Here is a 20043-nt window from a genome sequence, read left to right on the forward strand (position 1 = left end):
AAGGGCAGAGGGGATGGAGCGTGGAGAGGCTGCCAGGGAGGAATTTGGTACAAGAGGCTGATGTTCTGCTGGGATTCAGGGCCTGGGCAACCCCATGGTGCATGGAAAAGCAGCCCCAGGCAGGATCCATCCTGCTCTGCTCAGGGAATTCAGGCTCAGCCCCAGGCAGGATCCATCCCCTCTGCTCAGGGAATTCAGGCTCAGCCCCAGGCAGGATCCATCCCCTCTGCTCAGGTAATTCAGGCTCTGCTCAGGGAATTCAAGCTCTGATCAACAAAGCACTCGAGGAAATGCTTCACTCCCAGAGCGATTCCTCCCGGGGGATCTGTCTGCTTCTCCTCAGACAGATCACTGAAGGGCCCTGCTGAGCTGGGACTCTGCTCCCAACACTCCTGCTCCACCTCCGAGCTGGGATTCCTGCTGTGCCAATGCCTGAGGCTGGGAAAATTGGGAAACAGCCAGGGTTTTGGGGTGCAGGGGAGCAAGGAGTGGTTCCATGTGTGTGTATTTACATATATACACAGAGACACGTGCGTGGGGATGGAGAATTCATGGATAGATAGAGACAACTGGGAGCCTGATGAGGGATAATTGATCGATTGTTGAGAGAAAATTGATAAATTATCAGCTGTCTGTCAATTGCACAAAAATCGATAGATAGACAATTGAGCCACAATTGATACATAATCTTCTCTCACACTGTGGGAGTTTTCTCCTGCCTTTGAGAAGAAATTCCCCAAATTCAGTGTGAACTTCCAAATCCCATGGACAAGAGAGAAAAGGCCCCTCATTCCAGAATTCCCATTTTCCCGCCGGGTCGGATCCTGTGTCCCCATCATCAGCGAGGTGGCTTTGGGAGCAAAGCTTCCTGGTATTCCTTTAACCCTCCCAGCCACATGTCAGATGAATTCCCAGGAGCTGATCCACAGAACTTGCTGGGACACAGCTGGAGAGGGAGCAGAGGCACCCTGAGAAGAGCCTGACTGCGTTGATCCAGCTGCTGCACATCTGGACACAGTCAGGGACACGAGGGACGTTTGGCATCCCTGGCAGGAATGGGTGGTGCCCTGGGAAAAGGGTGAGCAGTGATGGGAACATCCCAAACGGGAATACAAACACACATCCTGCAGGACAAAGCACAGCGTCACCAACCCTCCCGCCATCCCACGGGGGAATTTTCCAGCCCCAGACTCGCTGGGAATGCTGAGCCCTGGGAATGGGGTGTAAACAAAGGCTGGGTTAAAGGCAGAGCATCCCGAGCAGCCCTTTCCTCCCCGCCAGGTACACACGGATTCCGCGGCGGAACGTTGACAGCGTTATTTCCAAAGGTATCACGGCTCAATCAAAGCTCCAACCCGAGCGTCGCCGCGCCGAGCTCCGCCGTAAACCCCCAAAATTATATAACACACATGTTTTTATGCTTTGCCAATTACAGCCGGAATAGGCACTGTTTGTTTCAGCCCCTCTCAAAATGAGGCGAGGATGGGAAAACAACCTATTTTCCTTATTAGGTTCAGGAGTCAAAGGACTCAGCCAGGAGCCGCAGGCTTCAAGAGCATAGAAGATTAAGACATATATTGGATTCATGATGGAGGGCACAAAGTTCATTTTCAAAATAAAACAGAATTTTATTCATATTCCTTTTAAAATTCAGATTGCCATTTGCCAGCTGACCTGTGACATGGCAGCAGTGTATTACATTTTCAATGAGCAGCCTGTCTGGGGCTGGCAGGAGAGGAAACTGCTTCCTGGTGGAGTTTTTTTTCACCGCCCTTAAATAGTAAGAATTTGTCGGGATTGTTGTCAGTAATGGGAGACGGAGCAAACAGGGACAGGACAGCATATTTATTTTTAATAAGGCGACATGCAGAATAGCAAAGTCCCCGGCATTATGCACCGAATAGAGCTAAAAAAATAAAAAAAAGGAGAAAGCAGAGCTCGGTTGCAATTTGTATGTGGAAATCAGGGGTGGAAATACTTGGCAGATACATTGAAAATCAAAACAAAAGCAGAGCGGGGGGAAGAAATCCGCATCTATATTAAAAACTGAAATGCAAACGCAGTCGGCAGCGAGTTTGCGGAGAGCGCGAGTCAAGCCAAGGGTTTCTCTAGCGAGGAGCGAGATTTATGGAGCTCGCCATCTGTCAAAATTAGATTACAAAAGGCACATATGCAAAGATACACCACGCCTGATTTTCATATATATTAAACCCCGCAACTCCTGCGGAAAATGAGGCTCCGTGCGCGGGAGCTCCCGCGGCCAACTTTGGGGCTTTGCTGGGATTCTGCCGCCGTGGGGATGGAGGGGAATGTCCTGCCAGGCCTGCAGACCCAGCCCCACGTGTCCCCGGGTTTCCAGCTCCATGGGAATTCCCAAAATGCAGGACCTGCACTGGAAGGTGCTCAGGTGGAGGGAGGGATGGGGCTACAGGAAAGAGGATGTGGAGCAACCTCAGCCCAGCCAGGGGATGCCGCTCTGGGGTCTGAGCAAACAGAAGGATGACCCAGAACCCTTTCCCAACCCTTTCCCAACCCTTTCCAGCCCGTTTTCCCTCATGGCAGGCTCCAAGCCCCCATTTCCAGGGTGACACAGCGGGATTCCCAGTCCCACACCGATTATTTGTGTACGAGGTGCCTTTTGTCCCCGCAATCAAAGCCGAGCACAAACCACGCCGCTCTCCTGATAACTTAATCAAGGACTCTCTGCTCCAATCTACCTGTAGATAAAACCCAGGGTGTATTTTGACACGGAGAAACAAATCCACTTAGGGCAGGTGAATTAGCTAATCATCTCTCAGCACCAGCGCGGCTCTGCTGCTGAATATCAATGCTGCCCGCGCTGGATCGGCGCCCAGCCCTGCCCTGGCTCTCTCATGTGAGCCACGTTAACCCAGCCGGGGAAATCCTCTCCTCTCGACAATGGACGAGCAGGAGAAGCAATTTTGTTGGCAATCTATTTCACTTTGGGAGCAGCTGAGCTCCGAGGAGGAGCTGCGGTGAGAGCTGGGATGCAGGGCAGGGTGGGGATGCTGGGATTTGCTCCCAGGTGTTTGCAGACCTGGCTTTGGTGTCCGAGCTGTGCCAGCATCCTCAGTGGGGTTTTCCATAAGGAATGACTCATTGCCCATCAGTTTTACCTCAGTAGCTACTTTTACCTGGTTCAAGGGGGTTTCATTGACCACCACGTCACCTCACAGCTGTTCTAACGGGTAGAAACACTGTGTTCTAAATATGCCAAAAATAAAAAATATAACCCTGCCCACTTCTCTTTTTCTGCAGGGTCATGGCATTTCAGATCCTAATATTTTTTAGTTCCTGATGGTTCTCATTTCAACATTTCATGTCAATTCGGAATATAACACACTTTAAAACACCAACCTGCAAAGCCGTGCGTTTACTTCGTACCTTAATTTATGAAACCGCCGGCTGGAAGGTGCTGAGGCTGGTTGGGTATTAATATAATAATTAATATTAACAGTGTTACACCACCACTCGGCTATGGCCACTTTCTGCATTAATCATAAGAAGAAATCCAGGCTGCTCGGGCCATTCCCAGCATTTCAATGGATAAGAGGGCAGGAAGGGCTCTGCAGACACCCCCAGCCATGGGTGGGCACCGTGCTGGATGCCCTGGGAGGAGCTGCACCTTGGAAAAGTGGAGGAGAGGAACTCAAATGGGAAAGAGGAGCTGGGAGCAGCCACAGGGTCTGAGCGAGGAGCAGAGCCGCTGTTCACTCAGCGCTGCCTCCCAAACCCTGCTCCTCGTGGGCATAAAATACAGGCTCCTTAATTGGTGTGTGCTTCTCCAACATGTTTTTAATGAAAAGGCGGCACATAACTCTCGGTTTGTTGGCTGGCAGAGCCCAATTTACAAAAGTGGGAGTGCGAGATAAGAACAGAGTACATCTGCAGCGCAGGCTGTGCAATGAATCACGCCGTGCCAGAGTTGAGCAGAATATAATTGAGTCCAACATCTCTGAGCACTTTCACCATAATTAATGATAATCTGTAACAGAGGAATCTGAGATTCCAGTTCAGAGAACTGTTTAATTAGGCCAAGTAATGAAAGCAGCAGCAGTACAAGAATATGGCCTGCCTCATGATTAATGATTCATGCTACGGAACACAAAAGTGCCGCGCCGTTAACTCCAGCGGGGCTGCGGCGCCCTGGCATTTCCAGCGCGGGGAAATGCAGCTTTGCTGGGCTCAGGATGGAGCTGGCAGCAGCCCTGCCCGGGATTTCCGTGCTAAACACAGCTGAGGAGGGAACAGTGTCCTTTGTTCCGGGGGCTGGCACTGAAACAGGGGCTCAGCCCGGATATCAGCATCAGGGGAGATCTGCCTGCTCGATAATCAATATCCTCACTTGGAAAGTTCCTCACGCCGTGTTCCCTTTGTGCTGGGCTCACACACACCAGCCCTGGCCAGGGGATGTGCTCTGGGTGCAGCTCCAGACACACAACCACACAGACACACAGGCAGGAAAAACAGTTCAGTTCACAGGGTATGAAATGTGAAAAAGGAAGAGAAAGAAAAAAAAAAAAAGATGAAGAGTGGTAAGTTTTTTGCAGGCTTCCACTTTTGCTGGGTCAGGGTGCAAAATGTAGAGCAATTTGACACGGAATTGCCCTGGAAGTGTAAGGGACATGACAAAAGAAGTGATAAGACTGCCTGGGGCTTTAACTTACAAGCCAGCAAATTATATGGGTTTTATGTGACTATTTACTGCTCCTTTCAATGAAACGAGGAGTCCTACTTACCGCGGGCCCTGCAGCAGCCCCAGTACATATGCAAGGTGTGAGATGAGGACATTTTCCAGAGGGCCCTGGTGGCTAATGCCTCCATTCCCCCCCAGATTAGGGCTCCTTGGGTGCCTCGTCAGCGGCTCAGCGCCCACGGTGACAAATGCCCGTGCAGGGACATTATCTGCTCTCTGCTGTAATGGAGCCACATTTGCACCATGCCTGGGGACCCCCTGCCCTGCACCCTCACCTGCCCCTCTCCTCCTCCCTGGCACTGCTTCAGCTCCATCCCTGTCCTGAGCCTGGGGACATCGGGGTTCAGAAGAGGTGCTTTGAATGGGGAATCAAGAATGGAATCGCAATGTTCTGAGCTGGGAGGAACCCACAGGGTCATTGATCCACCCCAGCCCTGCACAGACACCCCAAATCCCACCCTGTCCATCCCTGGCAGCACCAAATGCTATGCTCCCGGAGCTCTGGCAGCCTCAGGCTGTGCCCATTCCCTGGGCAGTGCCAGCACCCTCTGGGGAAGAACCTTTCCCTCATATCCTCCCAGACCTCCCCTGGCCCAGCTTCACACCAGCAGTGGGAAACCAGCGAGCACTCCGGGATTTTATCAGCACATTTCCCTGAAGAAGGAAAGCTTGAAGAAAACGAGAGGAGAATAGAGGTGTTTAAATCATAACATCAAATAACGAACGTAGCAACTTGTGAAGCTTTGATGGACATTTTAAAGAGCTCATAAACTTTTGGGGGAGATTCCAGAGGCCCTGAAGCTGTCAAACCCTGCTGGGCTGTTTTACAAAGACACCCAGGGAACCTCCATATCTGTGGGAAACTCCCGAGGGAAGCAGGGTGAGGAGGAGGAGGAGGAGCAGGAGGCTGTGACTGAGGACAGCAGCGTGGCTGAGTCCTGCTTAGCTCATCCCTGGAACTCTTGGAAGGTGTTACTGCCACAGCAGAGAAGGGAAATTTGGTAGATGTTAAAGTTAAATTTTCCAAAGGATGTTTGAGGAGGTTTCTCTGAGCAGAAATCTGCAGGAACATCCAGGGCCAGCCCAGCCTGGAAAAGCTCTGGAGACATCAGGCAGAGCAGCTCTGACCACAGAGGAGCAGGGAGGGGCTTTGGAGCAGTTTGTGCTTCCTGCAGAGCCAGCGAGGCCGTGGGGACAGCAGGAAGGATTCAGGGAGGGGACAGTGCCATGAGGACCAGGAAATGTCCCACCAGACACCCAGCAGTGCCCAGGGATTGCTCAGCCTTGCCCTGAGTCACTCTGGTTACTCAGAGCATCTCCCACATTCCTGCATGGAGCACAAGGGGAATTTTGAGGAATCTCTCTCTTTCCCCATGAAATACTCCAGAAACAGGGAATTCAGCCCAACTGTTTGCAAGAGGCACCAGTGGCTGCTGCTTCCCACTGCTAATAAAACCACTGATCAGCATCACAATAAGGCAGAAATGAAGCAGGAGCATCCTGAAATCTGAAATGCTGCCTCAAGCTGCCCTGATCTATAACTTATCCTGCATTTCATTAGGAAATTGTTTTAATATTTTAATTAAAGGGATTTTTTCCCCTCATGGAAAGATCTCTGTGCTGATCCTTGTCAGCACCAATCACAGTGCTCTCTGCAGGTTTGCCATGGACATTTCTGCAGATGAAAACTCAGCTGCTCGAGGGTTGGGAAGGGAAATGCTGAGATGATATTGCTGCAGGAAGATTTGTCAGCTAAAGTTAGCATCCCTAATTCTTTCCCATCATCAGCCCGAGAAAAATTAGTGTGGTGACGTCTGGCCCTGCTGAGAAAATAAACAGAGAAGGAAGTGCTGAGATCAGCCAGTGCTTCCCATGCCCTGGTGCCAAACACTGACTTATTTTAGGGTTTCCAGCAGGCTGAAGCAGAGTTTGAGATGGGTACAGGGAACCTGGCAGGGCCCTTGGGGAGAATTCCAGACATGGCCAGGGGGCTTTTCTTGGAAATTCCTGTCCTAGTTATGCAGAGAGGGAAAAACTCCAACTCATAGAATCTCCTGGCTGGAAGGTTTTCCCAAAGCCCTGGCACATGGGGAGGGAGGGAATGAGATCCTTCTCTCTCTAAATACCAGCAAGGGCTGCTCCAGAAATGGGAATTACAGCAGAGTTGGGCTGAAAACACAGAGCAAACCTTGGGGCTGAATCCTGAATCCTGAATCCTGAATCCTGAATCCTGAATCCTGGGGCAGCTCTGGGCTCCTCAGCAAAGAGACACCCTGAGGGGCTGGAGGAGCCCAGGGAAGGGAACAGAGCTGGGAAAGGCTGGAAAAATCCCTGAGGGAGCTGGGAAAGGAGCTCAGCCTGGAGAAAAAGGGATCAGGGGGACCTTGTGGCTCTGCACAACTGCTGACAGGAGGGGACAGCCAGGGGGATTTGGGATCTGCTCCAGGGAACAGGGACAGGAGGAGAGGGAACAGCCTCAGGCTGGGCCTGGGGAGGCTCAGGGTGGATATTGGGGAAATTCCTTCATGGAAAAGGTTCTCAGATGGAATCCCTACCCCTGGAGAGATCCCAAAGCCCAGTGGATGTGGCACTTGGGGACAAGGTGGGCAGTGGTGGCTGAAGGAGTTATTTGAACTCCTCAGCCTCTGAGGACTTTTCCAAGCCAAACCATTCCACAGTTTGATCTCCCCTGCAGTGGTTTGAACACCTCTCAGTGGGTTGTTTCTCCAGCCTGTCCCACCTGAGCCTCACCAGCAGGTCCAGAGTCCCCAAACATGGGAATTCTGTGCTTGGCACCAACCAAGGGAGACCCTCTGTGCCGGAATTCCGAGATGGAATGATGGGAATTGGTGGGAATTGATGGGGATTGGTGGGAATTGATGGGAATTGATGGGAATTGATGAGAATTGATGGGAATTGATGGGAATCCTGATCCCACAAGCAGCTCCTCCTCTCCTGCCTGGCTGGGAGAGCAGCAGAGGCTGCAGATCCATCTGCAGGGAGCCAAACAAACTCCAGCAGAGCCTGGGACTGACTAATGCCACCCTCGGAACAGCTGGATTTATTGACTTTGCAGAATCAATAGCTATTTTTATTAATCATCTTTAGATAGCAGGATGCTCCTACTATATCTCTTTCAGGGACTAATACAATAAATTTCCCCTTTTGATGTTCCCTGACATTTGAGCAAATTAAATGGAGCATTAAATATGATCCTCTTTGGGACAAAAGTGGGCAGAATCGTTTGTGACTACTTTATTAACTGTTCTGAGAGCGCTGGCAGCCCCTTCCAAAGTGCTGCTCAGCATGCCATGTTTATTATTATTTAAATTTGCCCCAGCACTGCTATATTACCATGGATCAAATGGTTTTAGTTGGGCGAAATGGAAAATTTTCCATATTTACTTTTATTTTGAACGTGGCACCAGCTGAAGGAGCAGAGTCCATCTTGGTGTGTTACAGGGAATATTTAGGGTATTTTTGCTCTTTAAAATGGATGATAACCCTGAAAAAGTTCACAGTGAAGTCATTTTGTTACGGACTAGTGAATCTTTTTAAAAGGTGATTGCATGAGAATTATTGTGTTGTTGTGAAAAGGTGACCCCATGGTGAGTCAGATTGTGAATTAAACACTGGAAAACTGGACAGGGAGAATTCCTGAGGGTGGGAATCTGTCTGTGGGATCAGGAGCTCCCTGATCCCAGGAAGATCCATGTGGTTCCTGGTGTGTTTTCCATGTTCAGCCACTGCCAAAGCAGTCTGATATAAATATATATCATAAATATAAATATATATCATAAATATAAATATATAATCTGCATTTCAATCTCCAAATAACAGCAAAAACGAACCCAAACCAACTGACAGCACTGGGATATTCCCTTTATCCCCATCCTGGGGCTGAGGGGTGGCAATTCAATTACTGAGCTCATGATCACTCCTGTCGATCAGCTATTGATCAATTCCTGCTGATAAATACCCAATTTAACAAAACCTCCCCTCGGCCCTGGATTGCCTCGATTATGTCCTGAGATGAGATTAAAGCCACCCAGCTCTCCCTCTCTCCCAGACTGGCTGCAGAATTCCCATCATCTCCGGGAGCTCTGCGGAGCAAACATTGGAGTTTCAGATTAAGGAGATAAGAACCAATTGCTGTAAAATGAGAACCACCTGGAATTTTACAGCCAGAGGAATCCAGGCAGGAGCTTGGGATGGAGCTGGAATGTGAGGAGGGATTGCAGTTCTGTCAGCACAGAGCTCAGCTCCTAATTAGCGCTGCAGAGGAGCTAATTAACCCAAATGAGCATGGTCTGAATGGACTCTGCCATTCCCAGTGTCCAGGAGGAGCAGATCCCAGTGGGCAGTGCTGGAGGGACATTGGTGGCCCTGGAAGGCTCAGCTGGGGTGGCACAGGACACTCCTGGCACCTTCCCTGCATCCCAGGATTTCAGGAGCATCCAGTGGTATTTTTGGGAAGAGATGTGCCACAGCACAATCCCAGGGTCACTGAGGCTGGAAAATCCCTCCAGGATCAGAGTCCAAGCTGTGCCCAAAGCCCACCTTGTCCCCAGAGCACTGAGTGTCACATCCAGGAATTCCTTGGGCACCTGCAGGGATGGGGAATCCAAACCTCCCTGGGCAATTCCAATTCCTGACCACCCTTTCCATGGTGAAATTCCTGCTGATGTCCAACCTGAGTCTCCCCTCAGGCCATTCCCTCTCCCCCTGTCCCTGCTTACACCAGACCACAAAACAATTTTCTACACATTCCCAGCAATGACACCTCATTGCAGGACACAGAAAATGATTTGCCAAGATTTATTCCTCATTGGGAAAAATTACTGAGGGGGAAAAAAAGTCCCAAGTTAATGAGAACTAGCTACTCAGGTCCCATCATTTTTCATAGAGCAAAGTTACTTTTTTAAAGTATTTTCTTTGTTTATTATTCCCTTCGTATTACGATTCAAAATGAAATAATCAGATATTTAGATTATAAAAGGATATATTAAAGGTCTCTACTCTGCCTGCTGCAGTTTCCTTCCTCAGGACAGACCCTGAGCCAAGAGGTGCCAAGGATGCTCTGAATTCCTGCCTACAACAGCCACACCCAGCATGTTGAGATGGAAAAACGTGCTTAGACACCCCAATATTTTTAGTTTCTACATAATATTTTGTATTTTAGCATAGGGAAAGGGAAAAAACCAATGAGGAAGGACTAATTTCTGCCTCTTGGAAGAGGATGGGGAGAAGGAGCTGAGGCTCTTCCCAATATCAGTGAGTCCCTGCAAGGAGCTTTGTGCAATAAGCCCAGCCTTGTCACCAGGCTGCTCTGCGGCGATCACAGATTAAAGGCTCTATTCCTGGAGGGTTCCCGTGGCATTTACTCAGGGATTTGGATCGAGCTTTGTGCGATGGGCTACCTAACACACCTCTCCCACCCTTAAGAGCTAACAGGAATTTGGTCTCTCTCGACATGGATTTCTTGCTCTGCTGGGGGATATTTGGCAAACACCTCGAGATGTAGCCAGGCCCAGGCAGCAGAGGAAATGAAAGAAGGGGAGAAAAGTGGGCAAAGAGGCAGAGCAAACACTGAGATTTGGAGGCAAAGTCTGGGTGTTAAATCCACAGTTTAACCCCGGGGTGCCATTTTCCATGCAGGGAAGGATTTTCCATGCCCCATGTCCATGGGGTGCCCCAGACAGACAGAGCTGGGCACCAGATCAGACCAGAGTGCCCTGGGAAGGTGGGATGTGGAAAGCCAAAGGAAATCCAAGAATGTGCTCAGACATCTCAGAACTCCACGTGGATTTATCAGGAGCTAGAGGTGTGGCAAAGGGCTGAGGTTACAGAACATCAGGTGCTGGTCACAGCCTCACCCAGCCCTACACAGAGCCCACAGCAGCCTCCAGGTCATGTCAGGATGATCAAAACTCAACCCAGACCCCAAAACCACACCAGGCTGTCCCTGTCCTCAGCAGGGTTTGGAAGGAGATGCTCTTGAAGGTCCTTTCCAAAGCAAAAGAAGGAGCACAGAACTCCTTAAAGAGTGATGACCAAAGTTCACACTGGGCTTTGCTGGGTCAGGCTGCAGCTGGGGCTGCCTGGGGGTCACTGGGCATCTCAGTGAGGTGTTCCTGTGCCCTGAGGAGATATGAAAACATGATTTGAACACCATCACCTCTTTGGAAGGGATAGGCAGGGTGGAGAGGCCTTGGCTGGATTGTTCTGTCTCCAGGAAAGGGCAGTAAAGGAATGCCAGGATGGAAAGGAAAGGAAAGGAAAGGAAAGGAAAGGAAAGGAAAGGAAAGGAAAGGAAAGGAAAGGAAAGGAAAGGAAAGGAAAGGAAAGGAAAGGAAAGGAAAGGAAAGGAAAGGAAAGGAAAGGAAAGGAAAGGAAAGGAAAGAAGGAAAGGAAAGGAAAGGAAAGGAAAGGAAAGGAAAGGAAAGGAAAGGAAAGGAAAGGAAAGGAAAGGAAAGGAAAGGAAAGGAAAGGAAAGGAAAGGAAAGGAAAGGAAAGGAAAGGAAAGGAAAGGAAGAAGAAAGAGAGAGAAAGAGAGAGAGAAAGAGAGAAAGAGAAAGAGAGAGAGAGAGAGAGAGAGAGAAAGAAAGAAAGAAGAAAGAAAGAAAGAAAGAAAGAAAGAAAGAAAGAAAGAAAGAAAGAAAGAAAGAAAGAAAGAAAGAAAGAAAAAGAAAGAAATAAAGAAAAAGAAAGAAAGAAAGAAAAAACGAAAGAAGCAGCTCCTGCTGCTGGAAAAGCCCAGGAAAGGGGAGCAGCAGCACCTCAACCTCAGCCAAACGCCCAGCAGGGTGGGGAGAGAGCAGGGGGGAATATCAGGGCTAATCAGAGGGAATTCAGGGGCAGGAGGTCCCCGTGAGGCTGGAGGGACAGAGAAATCTCCCCCACTTGTGAGGGAGAAATGCCTGGGATCAGCCCAGCTGGAGAGGGGAGAAGGGGAAAAGGCTTTGTTGGGTGCAAAGGATTAGAGAAGAGCTTCTGGCAGAGAAAAAGAGAGGGAAAAGGTATGAAAAAGGATGGGAGAGAGCAGGGGAAGAGCAGGGCCACATCAAAGAGAAGCACAGGCCCTCGGGGACTCCTGTGAGGTTTTATTTAAGTCCCCACTAAAAAGAAAAAATCAATTAAATTAACAAAATGGTTTACATTAGAATTCATCAAAAATACCCTTCAAAGAACAAAAAAAGCTCAGAGCAGGGTAATATTTTTCTAACTCTGGCTGCTGTACCTGACACATCCTCCCTGCTCTGGGAGCACAAGGAGGGCTCAGAACTCACCTCATCCCCAGGGAAACAACCTGCAACCCATCCCAGAGCCTCTGGAATTCACAGGGAATTCTGTGAATTATCCAGCCCTTATCCAGCCCTGCAGCCCTCCAATCACACCCTCAGACCCAAGGGCTGGTGTGGATCTGCAGCTTCCCCAGAGGAAAGGGAAGCCTAGTTTTGGAAAATTCCAATTTATTATTGCCCACAGAGGATTTCGCTGAAAAAAATCCTCAGTGGGTTTTGCCTCAAAAATGTTCAGCTTCAGGACAGGCTTGAATTGAGGGACAGCTTCCCAAAATGAGGGTCCTGATGGAATCCCAGGGTGGAGGGACCTTAAAGATGCTCTTGTTCCAGCTGTGTCCTTGCAGGACTCTGGATGGGGATGGGGAGAGGAGAAACCTCTCAGTTCTCATCAGGGAGAGCTTCTCACTGCTTTTTTTAATTAATGCAGGTGTTAAACGAGACCACAGAGCCCTGACAATTCCCATTGCCCTGCTCAGGCTGCATGGACAGGAGGAGAGGGAACATGGAATTCAACCAGGGAACACTGAGGTTGAACATGCAACACTGCCTGTGTCTGTGTATGCCCAAAATAAAGGGCTGGCAGCTAAAAATACCCAGGCAGGAGTGTTTCCTCACATCCCAGGCTGGTATTTCGTGGCAGGAATGTGAGAAAATAGATTTATTTTTGTTATTGACTCAAAAGAAAGTTGTCTGTTTAAAAACCTGGCTGAATAGGGGATGGCATGATCTGCCCAGAGCTGTGATTGTCCCTCTGTAATTACCTTACCAGGGGTGGGATTGCCTCTGGATTTGGGGAACACCCAGGGGCATTGCTGGGAAGGGATGTCCCACAGCAGAATGCCAGGGTCTCTGAGGCTGGAAAATCCCTCCAGGATCAGAGTCCAAGCTATGCCCAATGCCCACCTTGTCCCCAGAGCACTGAGTGCCACAGCCAGGAATTCCTTGGACACCTGCAGGGATGGGGAATCCAAACCTCCCTGGGCAATTCCAATCCTTGACCATCCTTTCCATGGGGAAATTCCTGCTGCTGTCTACCCTGCCCCTCCCCTGGCCCAGCCTGAGGCTGTTCCCTCTCCTCCTGTCCCTGTTCCCTGGAGCACAGCCTGACCCCCTGGCTGTCCCCTCCTGGCAGGAGCTGTGCAGAGCCACTTTTCTCCAGGCTGAGCTCCTTTCCCAACTCCCTCAGGATTTTCCCAGCTCTGTTCCCTTCCCTGGCTCCTCCAGCCCCTCAGGGTCTCTCTTGTCCTCAAGGCCCAGAACTGGACACAGCCCTGGCAGTGACTCCAGCAGGGCCAGCAGGGGGACAGTCACTGCCCTTCCTGCAATGCAGGGAAGAGAAGGAGCTTGGATGAGGAGAAGGATCTCAGATGAGAAGGATCTCGGATGAGGAGCAGCATCTCGGATGAAGGGCTGAGCAGCAGCAGCAGTATTTCCCGTGTCTGGGCCCTGCGATATCCAAACCCACAGACTGATGAATTCCGTCCCCAGGGAACCTTTCCTGGGGATTCACAGAGATCCTGGGAGGTGCCAGCTGCCTCCAAACCCCTGAACAACCCCTGAACAACCCCTAAAGAACCCCTGAACAGCCCCACTGCTCCGTGTTCCCTCTCGGCTGCCCTGGCTCGGCTGCGGCCCAGGGAGTTGCCAGCTCTGCAGCCCGGCCTGTGCAGCGCAGCATTTGTCATTGCCAAGCTGCAGAGTTTAATTAAGTGTTGGGAGCAGCCTAGTGAGAAGCACAGCTGAAATGAAACCTCGGCAAGGCAGCTCCCGTGGCCTCCCTCCGCAGCGATCGGCTCAGGGCTCGGCAGGAATTCCCTTCCCCAGGGAGCAGAACCTCCGCCGGCCAGGAGTGCTCTGCCCTCCCCAGCAGCCTCCTCAGAGAACATACCGTTATTCCTTCCTTTTAAAGGACATAATTAATGCTGGTTTTTAAATTTTTAAAATATATATATATATGTATGTATATATGTATATATTTATATATACTTATATAGTATTTATAGATATTATTTATAGATATATCTATATTATATATAATATATAATATATAATATATTATATATATTATATATATTATATATAATATATAATATATATTATATATTATATATATATAATATTTAAATGTATTCTTTATATATGTTATTTATATATTTATATATATATTATATGTTTTTTATATATTTATAACATTTTATTTACTCTCCACGTATTCGTGTGTTACCAGGAAATGCATCATTGTTTTGGGTTTAACCAAATCACTCTTTGAATTCTCTTTGGGTGCATCAAGAACTCGTTAGGATAATTGGATCAATGAGGTGAACACCTCGGTAGGAACCAAGGGGCACAAGTGTGCAAAGATTCGAATTTTCAAAATGGTTTTACAAACTGTTTTTACAATTTTTTTTTACAATTTTTCGCCCTTATATATTACAGGAGATATTTAAATTAATGACGCAGGAGTGGGGAATAAGATGGAAAAATATCCCAACCTTAAAAGGCGTTGATTGGGGTTTTTCCATGGGAGTGAAATATTTCCACCGACCTGGTCCTTCCAGGAGGAAAGATCCTGCTGCATAACCATTTAACAATATTTATTCCACACAATATTTTCAAAGGGATTTTTATCCCCTCTATGATGTTTTTGTTTTATTTTTTAATTGACATGAACACACAATTTCCCACCAAAATGATTTTTTTGTAGCAAAAATATTTTTTTGAATGATCCCACTAAATACATCAGGGGTATTTTGTTATATTAATTCACAGAAACCTTGAGATTTGAAAATTAAAATAAATATCTTGGCTTTTCTGGGGCACAGGGGGAAGAAATCCAGACTTGGATATCAGTGGGCCAAAGCTGAATTTCAGATTCTTGTGCTTCTCCTGGGCAGGATGAGGGGTTTGGGGTGGTGGGAGATGAGACAGGGAGAGCTCACCCTGCACCCCTGCCCTCTGCTCAGCCCAGGGTGTCTCCCAAAAATGGGATAATTTAAAAATTTAAATTGCCACTCAGAGCCTGGCAGGGGCAGAAATCCATCCTTGGATCCCTGAATTAAAAATGTAAATATATAAATAAATATATGAATAAATATATAAATAAATGTATAAATAAATATATAAAGAAATATACAAATAAATATATAAATAAATATATAAAGAAATATATAAATAAATAGAATCTCCGCTCTGCAGCGCCAGCCAAGCCAGCACTCGAGCAAAAATGCTATTTTAAAAAGCACTGAAGCATTTTCTAACTTATCCCCGGGGATTCACACTTTAAAAAAAAAAAAAAATCACATAATTCACTGGTTTTCCTTCGGCTGCTCGGAGCAAATCCCAGCTCTGGGGAAAGCACAGGGCTGGGAGGAGAATCCTGGGCTCTGCCTGACTGCCAGGATGGCTCCCACCTTCTCCTCTCCTGGGTGGATTTAATATCATTATTGGCATGGTTTGGAGGGGAAATCATCTATCAGCTCTGAGAAATGCAGAAAATAAAAGTGATCATTTGATTCTCAGAGCTTTTCCATGGAGAGAGGGAGATGTGTGCCTGTTGGCCACTTTGTTTAGGCACTTAGATCTATATTTCCTCTTATTGTGGCTCTCTCAAGTGTTTGATAGAGCAAGATGGAGGCTTTAATTGAATTCAAGTGTAGACACCTGAAGTATTTTTATTATTATTTTTAGTTCTCTCACCTTTTATTTCCATTAGCACAGAAACGTGGTCGCCGTGGGGATTTCTGCCTCAAGGACACAAACAGAGCTGGTTGCAGTTATTGAAATAAAACTGCTTTACCTGGGAAAAAAAAAAAAAAAGACAAAACAACCCAGTTCTCAAACCACTTATGCTGAAAAAGAAATAAATTAAAAATAGAACAAAACCTCTGCATTTTCCCAGATTTCAGAGGGGTAAATTGCAGGACATCCTGCAGGGTTGTACCAAAATTCCAGCCCTGGAAATGTCCATGGAATCTGTGGATCAATCCCATGTTGGACTCGATGATCCTGGAGGGCTTTTCCAGCCTCAGTGATCCTGGGATTTGGGGATCAGGAAGTTTTACCTTCCAGGAATCAAATTCCTCCCTTGGAAAGGACGAGGTGAGGCACAGAACTTCATCATCCCTGAAACCTGCTGCCTCCCCACAGAGTGGGGACAGAGCCTCTGAAATTCCATCTTCCCATGCTTGGAAACACAACTTAGTTCTCTGGGAGGATGGATGGGAAAGTCAGTGGGAAAGGAGAAAAGGGAAAGATGGAAAAAAGAGTTTTTTCCCTGGGCTGCACCCAGAATTCTGACACCAAACACTTCTACTCTGGTTTGGGGACTCAGGAAAATGAGAAAATCAGCACAGAAATCTGGAAAGGGAAATCCCCTCACTCACAGGATCACCTCCAGAACAAGCTCAGTGAAAGTCATCGAGTGTTTGGTGGAAGAAAAGCAAAAAAACCCAAACCAAACCAAACTAAACCAAAAAAACCCCAAACAAACAGAAAAAACTGAACAAAACAAAAAAACCCAAAAAACCCCAGACCAAACCAAACAAAAAAAACCCAAAAAATAACCAACCAAACAAAAACCCCATAAAAATCCCAACAACCTAACCAACCAAAGTAACCCTTAGATCAATTTTCTACACTAAGAAAATGAAGCAAATAATTGGAGGATTTTCTGGCAAGCTCTGTTTCCCCAGCTCTTTGCCCAGGTTGGTGCAAGAATGCTGAATGGGAGAGGAAATTCAAGTTTCGTCAGTAAAATGCAACGCTGGGAACTGTGAAAAATCACTGCAATTCCTGCTGCACACGTTGCATCATTAGCCTGGGACTGGAATGTGATCCATTAGATATTAAAATGCACAAACGTATGGTGTGTGGGGAGAGAAAAGGAAATTCCAGCGGAATTCTGAGAGCCGCTGTGGAATTTCCAGGGAAAAAGACATGAGGAGTGGAATCTTCAGCCCAACACCAAAGTGCATCCCCTTGTATTGATTTCAGTTCAAGGATTCAGAGAGCAGACAGGAGCCTCCAGAGGGCCTGGAGAATTAATTCTCAGAATTTAAACCAGAATTTAATTCCCAGAATTTAAACCAGAAAGCCCCAATTTGGCTGTTTAAAGAATGGGAATCCACAGCATGGGAAGGAAAATCTCTAGGATCTGTGTGAATTCTATTCCTTAGCAGGAAAATAATCCATTCTGCTCCTGAATTTCTATTATTTAGCATTATTTCTTTCCTCCAGCCTCTGTTTTTCTGTAAGTTGGGATTTTTCCTTCTTTGAGATTTTTTCCACCCCCCTGGGGTGAGTTTTGAACTGTTTCCTGGGCCAAAGATGTGGCCAATATAAAACCACTTCAGCTTTTACCCAAAAATGCTGGATTGGCAACTTGATTATTAAGTATTTTCAGCCACAGCTCCTGAAATGGGATTTCTTTAAAGAGACCTTATAAAAAAGAGAAAAATGTTTGGGATGGGAAGGAGGAGAATAACAAGAATTAGGGCCAAATTACAGCCATAATTAGACCTGGTTGCATCCCAGTGATAAAAGATCCAGAAAAGACTTGGGGTTGTAGTAGAGCTCTGAATTTCACTCATCTGAAGAAGCCAAATTTTGCTGCACTGGCAGGAAAATATCTCAAATCCATGGTGGCTGAGATGGGCTGGAGGGGAGAGGAGCACCAGGAACAAGAGTTGGGAGTGAAAACCTGTAACTCAATCAGAGAATTCCAGACTGGAATTGGGAATTGGGAATTGGGAATTGGGAATTGGGAATTGGGAATTGGGAATTGGGATGGAAAGGACCTTAAAGCTCATCCCATTCCACCCCTGCCACCCAGGGACATGTCCCACCATCCCAGGGTTCTCCAATGCCATGGATGAATCCCAGGTGAAGGAATTCATCCTGCTGACCCAAAGGTCCAAACCCCTTTCCTGAGGCAGACACTTCATTTCTAGAGGTTACTGAGGGATAATTCCACACCTTCTCACCTTCCCTAGGAGCAATAAACTGGGGTTTTGAATAAAATATAGGGGAAAGACTTGGATGGAAAGAGAGAGAAATAATCCAGCAGGGAAGAGCTGTCCCTGGCATCTCCCTCCTTGGGGGTGGGAAGTTCTGCTGGACATTCTCCCATCCCACAGGGCAAAGGTGTGGATTGAACAACCCCAGAAATTACAAAGGCACTCAGGGTCTTCTCCCCCACCTCCCTGCTTCAATCCAAGCCCTTGCTGTGCTGTGGGAAGCTTTTCCAGAGGGTGAGGAGCTCCCAGCTTCCCCATGGGGTCTCTCCAACCCCTACAGCTCCAAGGGGAATGCCCAGGCAGCCTTTCCAGCCCCCTCAGCCCTGTTTCTCCATGCTCTCACATCCAGGGATGCTCCAGCACCAGCAGCACGAGGGGTGCAAGCTGTCCCAGTGAGGTGTGCAGAGCACAGAGAATCCAGGGAATGTCAGACTCTCTGACCTCCTCCAACCCCACCTGGACTCCACCCGTGTTTCTCCCACACGTCCATCTTTCCAGAGCCTGAGCCCCTCCGGAGCTGCTGCTCTCCACTCATTTATTTCTCTCACCAATGTGCCAGTGCTGTTAATGCCTTCTGCCTCAGCCCAGTCCCTATTGCCAGCCCGATTATCCCAGCTGCCCTTCAATTCCCGGGAAGGAGTTGTGCCACAGCACTTAACAAGTCGTTGCTCGCCCGCCTGGGTGGCGTTTGGCAAATGGGAAGTGACACTGTCACCGAAACTGAGGGAAAAACAACAACCCTCCAACAACAGTTTTAATGTTAAAGAGTCAAGGCATTAGTTTATTATCTGCCAGGATGTTGTTCTGGCCAGGATGTACCACAGAAATCATCTCATCACACACAGCCCGGCTGTGCACAGAGAATCATTCCATCACACAGCATTTTACCCAATTCTTCAGGTATTTTATACAGTAAAAATACATAGAAAAGCATTGGGTCAGTGTTCATTGGTGCAGAGCTGAGCAAACCCCCAGGATTCAGTTTCCCATTGGATCTGAATCTCCTCACCTCTGATGTTCATTAGATTTTTCATTCTCCAATTCTCCTCTCAGTCCTTTCCTGCCCAGATGCCTTCAGCCCTGCTGGAGGTGCTCTGGGGTAGCTGTTTGTAGATAGCCACTGCTGGCTGCTGATGTTCTGCTGAGAGCTCTTTAGCTTTGGTTTCCTCCAGCCTGTTGATAGCTGAGTCCCTCAGACCTCACCTGGTAGAGCAATGGGCTGGAGAGAAACCTAAAATTCCTTTTTTTGGGGTAAAGACAAACAGAACCCTTTGACTAAAGTTATACAAAATTTTTAAACTGCTATATTTCCCAACAGCAGCTGCCAAACCCAACCCCACCCCGGCTCCCACGGGGTTAACGCGGCCGCGAACCTTAAACAAACTTCCAGCAGCATTTTCCTGGCAGCCCCTGACATTTTTCTTTATGTTTCGTCAGTCATATCCGAGCGATCAGACAGCCGCCGCACGTGGTACACCCACCAGGATTATTATCTCGAGCAGAGGCCCAGAGCTCATTGCAGCAGGCATGTAATTCTTTACAATGTATGCCACGTTAAGTGTGTTGGGTTATCTATTCAACAGCTGACTGAGCCGCGCTCGCCGCTCCCCTCAACAACCGTGTAAGAAGCGATGACAATTGTACTACTTCATAAGGGCCTCATGCAACTCTGACACACACTTCACAGCAACCAGTCATCTATATAAACCAATTTCCAGGGCAAAATTGCACGGTGCCTCCACTCTGTTATAAACACAATGATATCCACTCAGAGCTGATAAATGCGCCGCGCTTCTCCCGAGCTTGAAAGAGCCGCTTGGCTCCCTCCTTCCCTGCCTGCCCGCTGATCCCAGCAGTGCATGGGGACACAGGGAAGGGACACTGGGGAGGGGATGGTGAGATATGGAAAGAGGGAAGTGGACAGAGGGAAGGGACACTGGGGACAGTGGGAAGGGGACAGCAGGAAGGGGACACTGGGGAGGGGATGGTGAGATATGGAAAGAGGGAA

The sequence above is a fragment of the Lichenostomus cassidix genome, chromosome 7, assembly GCF_008360975.1.
Source record: "Lichenostomus cassidix isolate B80296 chromosome 7, HeHo_3.0, whole genome shotgun sequence".
NCBI lineage: Eukaryota > Metazoa > Chordata > Aves > Passeriformes > Meliphagidae > Lichenostomus > Lichenostomus cassidix.